At 43.6% G+C, this 14,810-nt stretch overlaps 1 pseudogene; it reads left to right on the top strand.

The window, feature by feature from the left end:
- Positions 1-2,571: 2,571 nt before the first annotated feature.
- Positions 2,572-4,507, top strand: LOC129654228 (28S ribosomal protein S21, mitochondrial-like; annotated as a pseudogene).
- Positions 4,508-14,810: the final 10,303 nt, after the last annotated feature.

Here is a 14,810-nt window from a genome sequence, read left to right as displayed (position 1 = left end):
TGTGTGTTGTTAAGTCGCTAATCTCTTAAATTCAAATGCATTTCAACAAATCTGCATTTTTACTCCTCCCACACTCATCACATTTAATGTTTTTGACATCATTTTTTATATCTTTTTGTTCTGTGTATCCCTTAACTACTTATTGCTGATTTGACTGCTTTTGTCTTTTAACCTTCCTACTAGCTTTATACATGGCTGATTTACTCCATTTACTGTATATTAGCCTTTACCAATGAGATGTTCCATTTGTGATTTTCATGTTTCTTGACCACTCCCTTCTGGCCTGCAGAATTTCTGCTAAAAAGTCAGCTGGTAGTCACCCTTGTATGTAACTTGTTGCTTTTCTCTTGCCACATTTAATATTCTCTTTTATCTTTTTTTTTCATTTAAATTATGGTGTGTCTTGGTGTGGTCCTCTGATCCTATTTGAGACACTGTGTGTCTTCCTGGACCTGGATATCTGTTTCTTTTCCCGAATTAGGGAAGTTTTCAGCTACTATGTCTTCAAATATGCTCTCTGAGCCTTTCTCTCTCTCTTCTCTTTCTGGGATCCCTGTAATGTGAATGTTAGTTTGCATGATGTTGTTCCAGAGGTGTCTTAAACTCTCCTCATTTCTTTTTATTCTTTTTTCTTTTTTGTCTTCAACTTCAATGATTTCCACTGCTGTGTCTTCCAGCTTGTTGATCTGTTCCTCTGTATCATTTAATCTACTGTTGATTCCTTCTAGTGTATTTTTAAAAAATATTTGTTTGTTTATTTACTTGGTTGCATTGGGTCTTAGCTGTGGCGTGCAGGATGAGCTCAGTAGTTGAGGTGCTGGCTTAGATGCCCTCTGGTATGTGGGATTTTAGTTCCCAGACCAGGGATGGAACCTATGTCCCTTGCATTAGAAGGCAGACTCTGAACCATGGGACCACCAGGGAAGTCTTGTATTTTTAATTTCAGTTGTTGTATTCTTCATCTCTGTTTGGTTCTTTTTATATTTTCTGTTAAAAACTTCTAACTTCTCACTCTGTTCATCTTCATCCATTCTCTCCCAAGTTCTTTGAACATCTTTGTGATATCATTACCTCGAACTCTCTATTGAGTAGATTGCTATTTCCACAACACTTAGTTCTTCTGGGGTTTTATCTTGTTCTTTCATTTGGAAAATATTCCTCGGTCACCTCTAATTTGCTATTTTTATTTCTATGTATCTGGTAGGTTGGTTACACTCCTCAGCCTTGGAGAAATGGCCTTTTGAAGATCCATATGTCCCAGCAGTGCTTCTTCCCTTACACTCACCAGAGCTGTATGTCCTACGGGTACCCCCTGTTTGTGCTGCATAGGTCTTCCTGCGGTGTCTGGCTGACTACTATGGGCCATTTGATAAGCATGGCTGGACCCTGGTCTTGTTGGTTGCCAGGCCCTTTTTGTGCAGAGCCTGCAGGCCACTGTTTGCCAGGGCCAGGTCACGGGGCTGTTAGCTGCAGGGCCTGGAAGGACCCTGGGGCTGGTGCTGGACCACTGGTGCATAGAGCTGGGCTCTGCGGTGGAAGGTTGCAAGTGCTGAGGGTCCCGGATCTAATGTCAATCTGCTGGTAGGCAGGGCCAGTTGCTGACCTGGCTGACTGCAGGGTCTGGGGTGTTGGCCTGCTGATGACGGTGAGTGGGGCTGGACCCTGGGGCAGCTGGCTGAGGTCCAAGGTGTCTGGCCGGCTGGTGAGTGGGACTGGAGTCTAGGGGGTCCTGGAGTTGGCACTGGCCTGCTTATGGGCGGGCTGCATCCTGGACCCTGGGGCAGCTGGCTGAGGTCCAGGGTGTCTGGCCTGCTGGTGAGTGGGGCTGGAGTCTGGGGGTCCTGGAGTTGGTGCTGGCCTGCTTATGGGTGGGCTGCATCCTGGACCCTGGGGCAGCTGGCTGAGGTTCAAGGTGTCTGGCCTGCTGGTGAGGAGAGCCAGGGTCCATGGGATCTCAGGGCTGGTGGCTTTCCACTGAAGAGTGAGGCTGGGTCCTGGGGTCTCTGACTATAGGACTGTAGTGATCCCAGGACTAGTGCCAGTGAACTGGTATTTGGGGCTGGGCCCTGGGCCCTCTGGGGCCCTCTCAGTGCTGCTACAGGCTCAGGGGGTCTTAAGGCATTAGGTCTGTTGGTAGGTGGGGCTGTGAGTCTGCCCAGGTATTTGCATGGCCTAAAACATCCCAGTACTGGGGCCCATAGGGTGGTGGGCAGTGCTGAGTCCCAGCCCTAGTAAGCTAGAGGGAGGATTCCAAAGTGGCGCCTATAAGAGCCAGTGTCCTCATGGTGGAATGAACTCCCCAAATGGCTATTGCCAGTGTCTTTGTCCTCAGCTTGAGCTCCTCTTCATAGATATTATACTATTACATCCTAAAATAAAACATAATAGGAGTTTAGGGCCAAGATGGTGGCATAGAAAGACCTTGAGCTCACCTCCTGCCATGAGGCACACCAAAATTACCACCATTTTCAGAGAAACTATTGTTGAGAAGAACTGGAAGACTAGCAGAAAACAGTTTCTGCAACTAAAGAGATAAAGAAAAACTACAACATGATGGGTAAGAGAGCAGCGATGTCGTATCATCAAGACCCACACCCACACAGTTTCCTCCTGCGTCTCCAGGAGGCTTTGCAAGATCAGCAGGTGGTTCTGATCAGTTCCTTTCAATCACTGCTCCTGCCCTGGGTCCCAGAGCAGGTGAGATTTTGTGTGTGCCTTTTAAGAGTGAAGTTTTCATTTTCCACAGTCCCCTGGCTATCCCCCTAAAATGAGTCCCATTCGCTTTCAATGCCAAACAGTCTGGGGGCTCGTCCTCCTGGTGCAGGAAACCCCAAGACTGGGGAGCCTGATGTGGGGCTCAGATCACTCACTCCTCAGGGAGAACCTCTGCAATTGTGATCATCCTCCTGCATGTAACCCTGGGGTGTGGGTCTTGATGATACCACATCTCTGCTCTCCTACCCATCATGTTGTAGTTTTTCTTTATCTCTTTAGTTGCAGAAACTGTTTTCTGCTAGTTTTCCAATTCTTCTCAACAATAGTTTCTCTGAAAATGGTGGTAATTTTGGTGTGCCCCGTGGCAGGAGGTGAGCTCAAGGTCTTTCTATGCCACCATCTTGGCCCTAAACTCCTATTATGTTTTATTTTAGGATGTAATAGTATAATATCTATAAAGAAGAGATTTATAAAATAATTTCATTTCTAAGAGTTAGGCTCTATGTGGAAAATAAGACAAAAGTGAATTGGCCATTTCATCCTCAATGTCACTAAGCTTCCAAACCCTTAAAATTGTAGTCAGTCTGTGAGGGTATCTGTGGGAGTAAGTCTCCAAGATGGATTCCCAATGATCCCCATCTCTAGGCCTGCATGCCCTTGTCTTATTGTAATCCCTTTCCACCGAGTGTGAGCTGAGCCGGACTTAGTGACTCATTTCTGATGGACAGATTAAGGAAGAAGTGACAACATATAATTTGGAGATCATGTCATAACAGATTGGCATTTGGGTCATTCACTCTGGGAGAAGTCACTTGCCACGTCAAGCAGCATTTTGGAAAGGCCCAAGTGGTGAGGAACCACGCCTCTTGCCGGCAGGCATGTGAAGGGACTTAGAAGCCAACCCTTCAGCCCAGTCAAGTCTTCAGAGACTACAGCTCCAGCTGATAACTACTGAAGAGATCTCCTAAGAGAATCTGAGCCAGAATCACTCAGCTAAGCCACCTGGATTCCTAAAATTCAGAAACTGTGTGAGGTAACACTGTTCGTTATTTTGAGATGCAAAGTTTGGGGGTGATTTTTTATGCAGCAATAGGTAAGGAGATAAGAGATAAGATGTCAGTACTAGTAAGATACTGCCACAGCTTCTACATATATTTACCTTCTCTGGAGGGGATCAGCCACCTGCAAAAAAGGAAGTCAGAATGTAAATGAGAATCTGAGAGAATATTTATCCTCTGGAAAGCATAATTGAATCATCTGATTCAATCATGATTGAATACATAATTTTTATTCTCCCAAACCTCCTGTCATGACTAGACAGAAAATTAGCTAATTAATTGATGACTGCTTATTGAGATTTGCATTGCTTTCTATTTGCCTTATTTAAAACAAACATTTAGTAGATTCACAAAACTTCTTCTGAAGCAAAGAAGAGTTATTTTGCCTGGTGAATCCATTTAGTCTCGTCTGGGCTTCCAGTTGGCTGGGCACTAAGGGGTCCTGTAGACTAGAGACTTAACTCCAAGGGTCATAGCAAAACATCTGAAGTCCATTCAGGACTATGATGGCACAGGAAGGGAATGTGGAAGATGCACACAGGACCCTAAACAGAATCTGTACCGTGGATGGGCTCATTGAGGATATAAATCAATGGCGGTATTAGGAGAAGCCTTGCGATAAGAGATAGAGAGAGAGCTATGAAACTTGACAGTGAATCTACAACATGGGAATGGCTCACAAGAACAACTTATTGATGTGAAAGAATCAGACAGATCCATGGCAGAGCGCCTGAGGCCTTTGGATAGGAGGCCCATGATGGAAACCCTTATTCATTTGACTTCACCTCTTTTCTTTCTCTAACCCCCTTTTATACCTTTCTTAAAATAAACTCAATTACATATATTTGTTCAGTTGCTCAGTCATGTCCACCTCTTTGTGACCCCATGGACTGCAGCAGACCAGGCTTCCCTGTTCTTTACCATCTCCAGGAGCTTGATCAAACTCATGTCCATTGAGTTGGTGATGCCATCCAACCATCTCGTCCTCCATTATCCCCTTTTCCTCCTGCCTTCATGTCTTGTCTGAAGTCTTTACTGACCAGCCTCCACCCTTATCTTCATATAAGCCATCCATGGCACCCTGAGAACACCTCTGTTACAGCATTTGGGACTGTTTTATAATTGTCTAATTACTTGTTATCTCCATCATTAGGCTGGGAGATTTTTGAACCTAGAGACGGACTTATTCAACTTTGTTCTTAGAACAGTCTCTGACTCATAGTACAAGATCAACAAATATATTTTACATGAATAAGATATTTGATTTTTACTTACAAGGAGTGATATGCTTATTTTTTAAATTTATTTCTTGATTTATGGCTGCACTGGGCCTTTGGTGCTGCGTGTAGGCTTTCTCTAGTTGTGCAAAGCAAGGGCTACTCTCTAGGTGCAGTGCAGAGGCGTCTCATTACAGTGGCGTCTACTGTTGCAGAGCGTGGGTTCTAGGCACACCGGCTCAGTAGTTGTGGTGCGTGGGCTTAGTTGCCCCTCAGCATGTGGAATCTTCCAGGACCAGAGATCAAACCTGTGTCCTTTGCTTTGGGAGGCAGATTCTTAACTACTGGACCACCAGGGAAGTCCTGAATAAGAATATAGTAATGGGGATTTCCCTGGTGGGCCAGCGGTTAAGACTTCACCTTCCAATGCAGGAGGCACAGGTTCAATCCTTGGTTGAAGAACTAGGATCCCACATGCTTTGCAGCCAAAAACTAAAGCAATATTACAATAAATTCAATAAAGGCTTAAAAAATTTTTTAAAGAATATGTTAATGAAGGAATGAATAAGCAAATGAATAAATGAGTTGGCCTTGGAAGAAAACTAAGTGGCCTGAGGAAAATTACTGCCCCTTCAGATTTCTGTTCACCAATAAAACTGAAGGGGCTGGACAAGTTTATGACTAAAATCCCTTTCCATTCAGACATCCTATGACAGAAGATGAGAGTGGGAACATATGCCCTTCTATGACCTTCAAAAAGCAATGTTGGAAAGAAAATAATAAAGATAAGAGTTGAAATTAGTGAAATAAGAAACAGACCAACAGTAAAGAAAATCAATGAAAGCAAAGCCTGATTCTTTGAAAAGATCAATATAATTGATAAACTCTTAGCTAGATTGATTGAAAAAAAAAAAGAGGAAAGACACAACACTTAAAAGGAAGTGAAGACACACAAATATCAACATCAGGATGAAAGGGAGGGCTCATCACTTCAAGCTCTATAGATATTAAAAGGATAAAAGGGAGTATTATTAACAACTTTTTAGAATAAATTTGGCAAGTTACATAAAATGAACAAATTACTTGAAACACACATTAGGAAAACTGGCCCAAGAAGATATAGAAAATCCGAGTAGCCCTCTATTAAAGACTTGAGTTCATAATTTTTTAAGAAACTGACAAAATTCTATCAATTATTTAAGGGTGAAATAATACTAATACTACATTAATTGTTTCAGAAAACAGAGGGAAAAGAAACATTTCCCAACTCATTTTATGAGTCCAGAATTACCCTGATGCCACAATAAAAGATATTACAAGGAAAGAAAACTGCAGAGTAATATCCCTTGAACATAGACACAAAGCCTTAACAACGTTTTTGCAAATAGAACCCAGCAATATAAATAAGGATAACACACAGGACCAAGTGGGATAGTCCAGGTGTCCAGGGCATAAAAGGTGTAAAAGAAGAAATAAAACTGACTTTATTCACAATTAAAATGATATGTGTGTAGAAAACTAACGGATTTACCAAAAATTGTTAGAACTAATAAGCCAATTGATCAGAGTTGCAGAATACAAGATCAGAATACAAAAGTAAGTCATATTTCTATATACTTGTAACAAACTATCGGAATATAAAATGAAAAGATACCACTTACAGTAGCATCAACAAATACGTAATACCTAGAGATCAGTTTAATGAAAGTTGTCTAAGACATTTACATGGAAAACTGCAAAACATTGCTGAGAGAAGTTAAAGATCTAAATGAAGAGATACACAATTGTCATGGATGGGGAGACTCAATATTGTAAAAACATTAATGCTCCCCAGATCAACCTAGAGATTCTACACAATCCCAATCAAAATCACTGCTACGGACTGAATGTGTCCCCCCCTCTCCAAATTCATGCATTGAAACCCTAAACCCAGTGTGATTGCATTAGGAGGTGAGGCCTTTGGGAGGTGATTAGGTCATGAGGGCAAAGCCTTCACAAAAGGGTTTAGCGTCCTTATAAGAAATTCCCAGAGAGAACCCTTGCCCCTTCTGCTATGTCAGGACACAATGAGAAGATGGCATCTATGAACCAGGAAGCAGGCTCTCACAGACCCTGAATCTGCTAGTCTGCTGATCTTGGACTGCCCAGCTTTCAGAACTGAGAAATAAATTTCTGTTGTTTAAGCCTATGGTATTCTGTTATAGCAGGCCAAGGGACTAAGATAACCATCCAGTAATTTTTGCAGAAATTGACAAGCTTACCCTAAAATTTACATGGAGGGACTGCCCTGGTGGTCCAGGGGTTAAGAATCGCCTGCCAGTGTGGCGGACACAAGTTCAATCCCTACTCTGGGAAGATTCCACATGTTGTGCGGCAACTGAGACCATGCACCACAACTACTGAAGGCCAGGTGCCCTGGAGCCCACAGGAGAAGCCATCAATTAGATGCCCGCACTGCAACGAAGAGTGGCCTCTGCTTGCCACAACCAGCGAAAGCCTGAGTGCAGCAACGGAGACCCATCAGAGCCAAAAACAAGGAAACAAAAATTTTACAAAACAATGAGAACCTGACTTTAAAATTCACATGGAAATTCAAAAGACCTGGAATGAAAAAGAAGAGCAAAGTAGGATGTATTACTTGACTTCAAGACATACTCTAAAGCCATAGTAATGAAGTCAATGTGGTATTGGTGTAAAGATGGACATATAGATAGTCCATAAATAGATCTACACATATTTCCTCAATTGATTTTGACAAAAGGGCCACAGTAATTTAAAGAGGAAAGGGTATCTTTTCAACAAATGAAGCTAGACCAACTTTCTGTTGTTGTGTTAGTCACTCAGTCATATCCAACTCTTTACAACCCCACGTATGGACTGTAGCCCACCAGGCTCCTCTGTCCATGGAATTCTCCAGGTGCCATTTCCTGCTTGGGGGAACTTCCCGAACCAGGAATCAAACTCTGGTCTCCTGCATCACAGGCAAATGGCTTACTGTCTGAGTCACCAGGGAAACCCAGAACAACTGTATGCTGCTGCTGCTGCTAAGTCGCTTCAGTCGTGTCCGACTCTGTGTGACCTGGTAGACGGCAGCCCACCAGGCTCCCCTGTCCCTGGGATTCTCCAGGCAAGAACACTGGAGTGGGTTGCCATTTCCTTCTCCAATGCATGGAAGTGAAAAGTGAAAGTGAAGTCGCTCAGTCGTGTCCGACCCTCAGCGACCCCATGGACTGCAGCCTACCAGGCTCCTCCGTCCATGGGATTTTCCAGGAAAGAGTACTGGAGTGGGGTGCCATTGCCTTCTCCGGAACAACTGTATAGTCTCATGGAAAAAAAATATACCTTGACCACAACCTGATAACACATACAAAAATAAACTAGAAACATAAAAGGGACAATAATAAAAATTCTAAAATAAAACATAAAAGAAAATCTTTGTGACCTTAGAGTTATTAAAGATTTCTAAGAACATAAAAAAAAAAAAAAAAAGAGTAAATTTGACTCCACTGAAATTAGAAACCTCTGCTTTTCCAAGGACACTTGTGGAAAACAAACAAGGAAGTCACAGGCCAAAAAAGAAAGTAAATGCTATTGAAAAAAGTATTTACAATACATATATCTGACAAAGGTCTTGTATTCAGAGTATGTAAAGGATTCATACGTTTCAATAAGAAGGCAAACAATCCAATTAAAAAAAAAATGCACAAAATATTTGAACAATCACTTCACTGAGGAAAATCTGTGAATGGCCAATAAGGCGTATTCAACATCATTGGTCGTCAAGGAAATGAAAATGAAAAATGCAATGAGATTTTATTATACTCCTATTGGAATGACTAAGAGAAAAAAGATGAACAATGCAATGTGAGCAAGGATGCAGAGCAACTGGAACATTCATATTGTTGATGGGCACATAAAATGCTATCATGACTTTGGAAAAGATTTTGACAATTTCTCATAAAATTAACATACACTCACCATATGACCCTACCGGATATATACCCAATTCACTACTAGATAAATACCCAAGAGAAATGAAAATATATACCCACAAAGACTTTTATACTAATGTTGAAGGAAATTTTATTTATAACAGCCCCAAAGTGGAAATAACTCAGATGTCCATGAACAAGCATAAATAAATAAACTGTGGTAAAGTCACACAGTGAAATACTACTCAGCAACAAAAAGAGAAAGTACAGGTTTGTGCAACAACTGAGAGAGGCCAGGCACAAGAGTCATGCTCCATAGTTCTGTTTATATGAAAATCTTGAATTTGCAAAGCTAGTCTATGGTGACAGAAAACAAGTCAGTTGTTCCCTGGGGCCAGTGGTTGGAGGGAACCTTTTGGGGACAACGGAAGTGTTCTATATCTTAATTGTGGTGGTGGTCACATAGGTTTGAAAATTTGTCAAAACACTTAAAAATGGTATGTTTTACTTTCAGTAAATTATACCTCAATAAAATTAATTTAAAAAGAAAAAAAAAGAAATGCTGGCCAAATCCTACATTGAAGGAGTGGAGTTTGAGGCTGATCTCAGTCTCCATCTTCGCATTCCCTTCATCGTATTGCCAACATCTTTACCCCAAGCCATCTCACAACGGTGACTCCTTTCTTTGGGAAAGATCTCTTTCCCAGCAGGTCCTCCCCACCTGTCACCTCCAGCCAAGCCTTTGCTCATCCGCCTCCACAATCCAGAACCTCCTGCACCCCCGACCAGCTGGCTTTAAGGATAAGTGGTGTGTTTCTTCCCAGGTAAGGGCTTGGGGCCAAAGCTGAGCAGTCTTAGCAAATTATGTTCAGCTGAGGCAGAGTTGGCCCTTGACTAAACACATCAGCCTCACCAGCTCTTCCGGGTCTTGGCAAGGGTAAGACATTGCACACAGAGTCTCTGGCACCTCTGCCTCCAGACCTCAACACTTCTTATCCTGTGGACTGTAAGGGCCAGGCTCTCTGGCCTCTGTATGAAGTTCCTGGCCTAGGCTTCTCGGTTTCTTCCCCACCTGAGTCTCATCCTCTTTTCAGATCCTAGCTCCCTCTGTCCCAGGTCCTCTCCTGTTCCTGAGACATCATTCTACCTAGGAAATCCCAAATAGAAGTGTTTAAAACAATCCAGGTTGGCAGTGATTGTGTCTTAGGGCACCACTGGTGATCTGTTGGAATCACTTGCGAAAGAACAGCCTGAGCTGTTCCTCCCCACCAGGCGAAGGACTCTCTGGAAGACTGGATAAGCTTGCTGCTCACAATATTCATGGACCCTGCCCTCCCCTGGGGAGATATATATACAAATCATTTGGGGACAGAGGAAACAATCCTAGCTAAACGTGTAGAAAGGTGCCAGGAGGGTTGGGAAGCTTGGCTAGGGCTTCTGCCCTGCATTTGTTTCTAGAGTCTTCTTTACACCCCTGTTCCAGGGAAAGGCTAAAGCATGGAATTCAGGTAGGCAGTGGGGACCACAGACCTCCTGGCCAGAGACTGTGGGGATCTGGGCAATAGCATTCTTAAGGGAGTTATGGCTCTCTGCCTCCAGCCCCATATTTCCCCCTACTTTTGGACGGCAAAGAGCATACAATTACCCTGGTCATGGGAATGGCTGGACCTGTCCGACTTGAAGACAATGACTTGGCCAGAGCACGTGGGCGAGCCCAGGAGACTGGCTCGGGTCTGCGGCTTCCTGGGAGGAAGTGAGCCATTGTTTCGGGGGCTGTGTGGGCCCGCTGGAACTCTGCACAATGCAGGGATCAGTGGGTGCCAGGTTCAGCCCACCAACAATCGGGAACTTGTTTATTGCTTTAATGACCCCACAGTGGATCCACCTGGAAACAGACCTGCTAATGAGCGGAGACAGAGCTGGCACAGCCCCAAGGGAAGCCTGTCGGGCCAGCTCCCCTGGAGGCACGGAGGGTGTGTGGTCTGAGACTGGGAGAGCTGGGAAGTAGAGACCTGGGTTCTGTCTGGGAAAACCACAGGGAGAGCTCATGCTTTTCCTCCCCATCTGCCTCCTGCTGTGGGGTCATGAGAAGGCAGGGTGGGGGGAGGGCTGCGGCGTTGAGACTGGGAGGCCTAATTGGGCTTCCCACTCTAACCTCTGATCCAAGGCTGGTGGCCTTGACCAAGCTAAGCTCTCTGGACCTCAGTGTCCCATCTTTCAGGAAGGGATACCAGAATTCTTCCTGCTGTGTCTCTACTTTCCCAGAGTTTTTGGGAGGTTAATGTCAGATCCAACACAGCAACTGCTTTGAACTCCTTGGAAGAAAAAACCCTTTTAGACATCAAGGCTTTATACTGTTTGCTTCTTTCCCCTGTGGTCTGGGACCCAGTTTTCCTAGGTTATTTGTCAGACACCTGTCAGAGACTGAGACAAAATTAAACTGTCCCTGCATCAAGGACATCTGGGAGCCATGGGTGAGCAGCATAAGAAGGGGTAATGGTGTGCTGGGACAGCCCATGGCAACTCACCAAGACAGCCAAGTGTTCAAAGTTCAGGAGTATTAAATCCATTCAGTTCAGTTCAGTAGCTCAGTCGTGTCTGACTCTTTGAGGCCCCATGGACTGCAGCATGCCAGGCTTCCCTGTCCATCACCAACACCCGGAGTTTACTCAAATTCATGTTCATCGAGTTGGTGATGCCATCCAACCATCTCATCCTCTGTCATCCCCTTCTCCTCCTGCCTTCAATCTTTCCCAGCATCAGGGTCTTTTCAGATGAGTCAGTTCTTCACATCAGGTGACCAAAGTATTGGAGCTTCAGCTTCAGTCCTTCCAATGAATATTCAGGACTGATTTCCTTTAGGATGGACTGCTTTGATTTCCTTGCACTCCAAGGAACTCTCAAGAGTCTTCCCCAACACCGCAGTTCAAAAGCATCAATTCTTTGCTCTCAGCTTTCTTTATAGTCCAACTCTCATATCCATACATGACTACTGGAAAAACCATAGCTTTGACTAGACGGACCTTTGTTGGCCGAGTACTGTCTCTGCTTTTTAATATGCTGTCTAGGTTGGTCATAGCTTTTATTCCAAGTAGCAAGTGCCTTTTAATTTCATGGCTGCAGTCACCAGCTGCAGTGATTTTGGAGCCCCCTAAAATAAAGTCTGTCACTGTTTCCATTGTTTCTCCATTTATTTGCCATGAAGTGATGGGACTGGATGCCATGATCTTAGTTTCTGAATATTGTTTTAAGCCAACGTTTTTACTCTCCTTTTTCACTTTCATCAAGAGGTTCTTTAGTTCTTCACTTTCTGCCATAAGGGTCTGCGTATCTGAGTTTATTGATATTTCTCCAGGCAATCTTGATTTCAGCTTGTGCTTCATCCAGCCCAGCATTTCTCATGATGTACTCTGGATATAAGTTAAATGAACAGGGTGACAATATACAGCCTTGACATATTCCTTTCCCGGTTTGGAACCAGTCCTTTGTTCCATGTCCAATTCTAACTTTTGCTTCTTGACCTGCATACAGATTTCTCAGGAGAATAAATCAATTGGTACCTTGCAATTAGCTGCTGTAGTGGTTTTCGTACTGCAGAAATCTCTACAGATCAGGTTTTTTTTTTTCTTTTTTCTTTTTTAGAACTGGTTTCTCAAGACAGGGTCTGTGGAAGGCTCAGTCAGTGCTATTCTGACCCCACTGCACTCCCCATCCAGGTCTCACCAAGCAGATATGGCCCGTTTGCCTTCTGGACAGAGGCCCCTGGAGACTGGAATCCTGAGCAGTTAATGTGCCCCTTCCAGGCAGTGGTGGGGCAGGAGTGGCCACTGAGGTGTAGGTTATTGGACTCACTGCTGGAGCTAGGAGAAGAGTTGTCTCTTCTGTACCATACTGAGCTCTGAGGGTCTGGGAGCCAAACCAAAGCTCCAGCTGGGTGCTAAGGACAACTTCTGCTCCAGGTGTTTCTTTGGCCTATTCAAACACATAAGGATTAGGGATGAGGTTGGGAGACCACATGAGTTGAACATATCAGGCATCTACAAGAAGACTTATATGAGGATAACTCAGAGATCTCATTAATTGTTTGAGGAAGACTTCCCTGGTGGTACAGTGGATAAAAATCCAGCTGGTAACGTAGGGGACAAGAGTTTGATCGCGGGTGCAGGAAGATTACACGTGTTGCATAGTAACTGAGCCCGTGTGGCACAGTTGCTGATGGAGCTCTAACGCGGCTGTGAGCCACGGCTGCTGAACTGGTGCTGCGCCCTGCTGGGGTCTGCAGCACTGGAGCCTATGTGCCTTGGGACCATGCTCCACGACAGGAGAAGCCACCACGATGAGAAGCCCGTGCACTGCAGTTAGAGAAAGCCTGCACATCGAAACGAAGACCCATCCAAAAAAATTATTGGAGGAATTGTTTGCTTGACTTTGGGATTTTTTAAAAATTTACTTTTAACCAGAGTGTAATTGCTTTCAATACTGTTGGCTTCTGCCATGCAACCACGTGAATCAGCCGTAAGTATACAAATGTCCCCTCCCACTTGAAGCCTTCCCAACCCCCCTTGACCCATCCCACCCCTCTAGGTTATCACAGGGTACCGAGTTGAACTTCCTGTGTTATACAGCAACTTTCCGTAAGCACTCTGTTTTACATATGGTAACATATATGTTTCAACGCTCCTTTCTCAGTTGGTCCCACCTTCTCCTTCCCCAACTGTGTCCAAAGTCTGCTCTCTATGTCTGTGTCTCTATTCCTGCCCTGCAAATAGGTTCATCCATACCATTTTTCCATATTCCATATATAGGTATTAATATATGAAATTTGTTTTCTCTTTCTGACTTACTTCACCATGTATAACAGGCTCTAGGTTCATCCACCTCACTAGAACTGACTCAAATGCGTTTCTTTTTATGGCTGAGTAATGTTCCTTTGTGTATATGTTCCATAACTTCTTTATCCACTCGTCTGTTGATGGAATCCAGGTTTCTTCCGTATTCTGTCTATTGTGAACAGTGCTTCCATGAACAGTGGGTTACAACCTGCTTTTTCAATTGTGGCTTTCTCAGGCTATATGCCTGCTGGTGGGATTGATGGGTGATATGGTAGCTTTATTCCTAGTTTTTTATGGAATCTCCATACGCCTCCAGAGTAGCCGTATCAATTTACATTCCCACCACCAGTGCAGTGGAGTTCTCTTTTCTCCACACCCTCTCCAGCATTTATTGTTTGTAGGTTTTGATGATGGCCATTCTGATTGGTGAGCAGTGACACCTCATTGTAGTTTTGATTTGCATTTCTCTAGTAAGGAGTGATGTTGAGCATCTTTTCATGTGTTTGTTGGCCATCTGTATGTCTTTTTTGGAGAAATGTCTGTTTAGATCTTCCTCCCACTTTTTGATTGAGTTTGTTGTTTTCCTGGTACTGAGCTGAATGACCTGCTCGGTATATTTTGGACATTAATCCTTTGTCAGTTGCTTCATTTCCAATTATTTTTTCCCATTCTGAGGGCTGTCTTTTCATCTTGTTTATAGTTTCCTTTGCTGAGCAAAAACCTTTAAGTTTGATTAAGTCTCACTTATTGATTTTGTTTTTATTTCCATTACTCTAGGAGGTGGATCAAAGAGGATATCACTGTGGTTTATGTCAAAGAGTGTTTTGCCTCTGTTTTTCTCTAAGAGTTTTATAATTTCTGGCCTTACATTTAGGTCTTTAATTTATTTTGAGCTCATTTTTGTGTGTGGTGTTAGGAAGAATTCTAAGTTGATTCTTTTACACGTAGCTGTCCAGTTTTCCCCACACCACTTATTGAAGTGTCTGTCTTTTCTCCATTGTATATTCTTGCCTCCTTTGTCAAAGATAAGGTCCCTGTAAGTGCGTGGGTTTATCT

The sequence above is a fragment of the Bubalus kerabau genome, chromosome 5 (assembly GCF_029407905.1).
Source record: "Bubalus kerabau isolate K-KA32 ecotype Philippines breed swamp buffalo chromosome 5, PCC_UOA_SB_1v2, whole genome shotgun sequence".
Lineage (NCBI taxonomy): Eukaryota > Metazoa > Chordata > Mammalia > Artiodactyla > Bovidae > Bubalus > Bubalus kerabau.
This window is presented reverse-complemented; position numbering and strand designations above follow the sequence as displayed.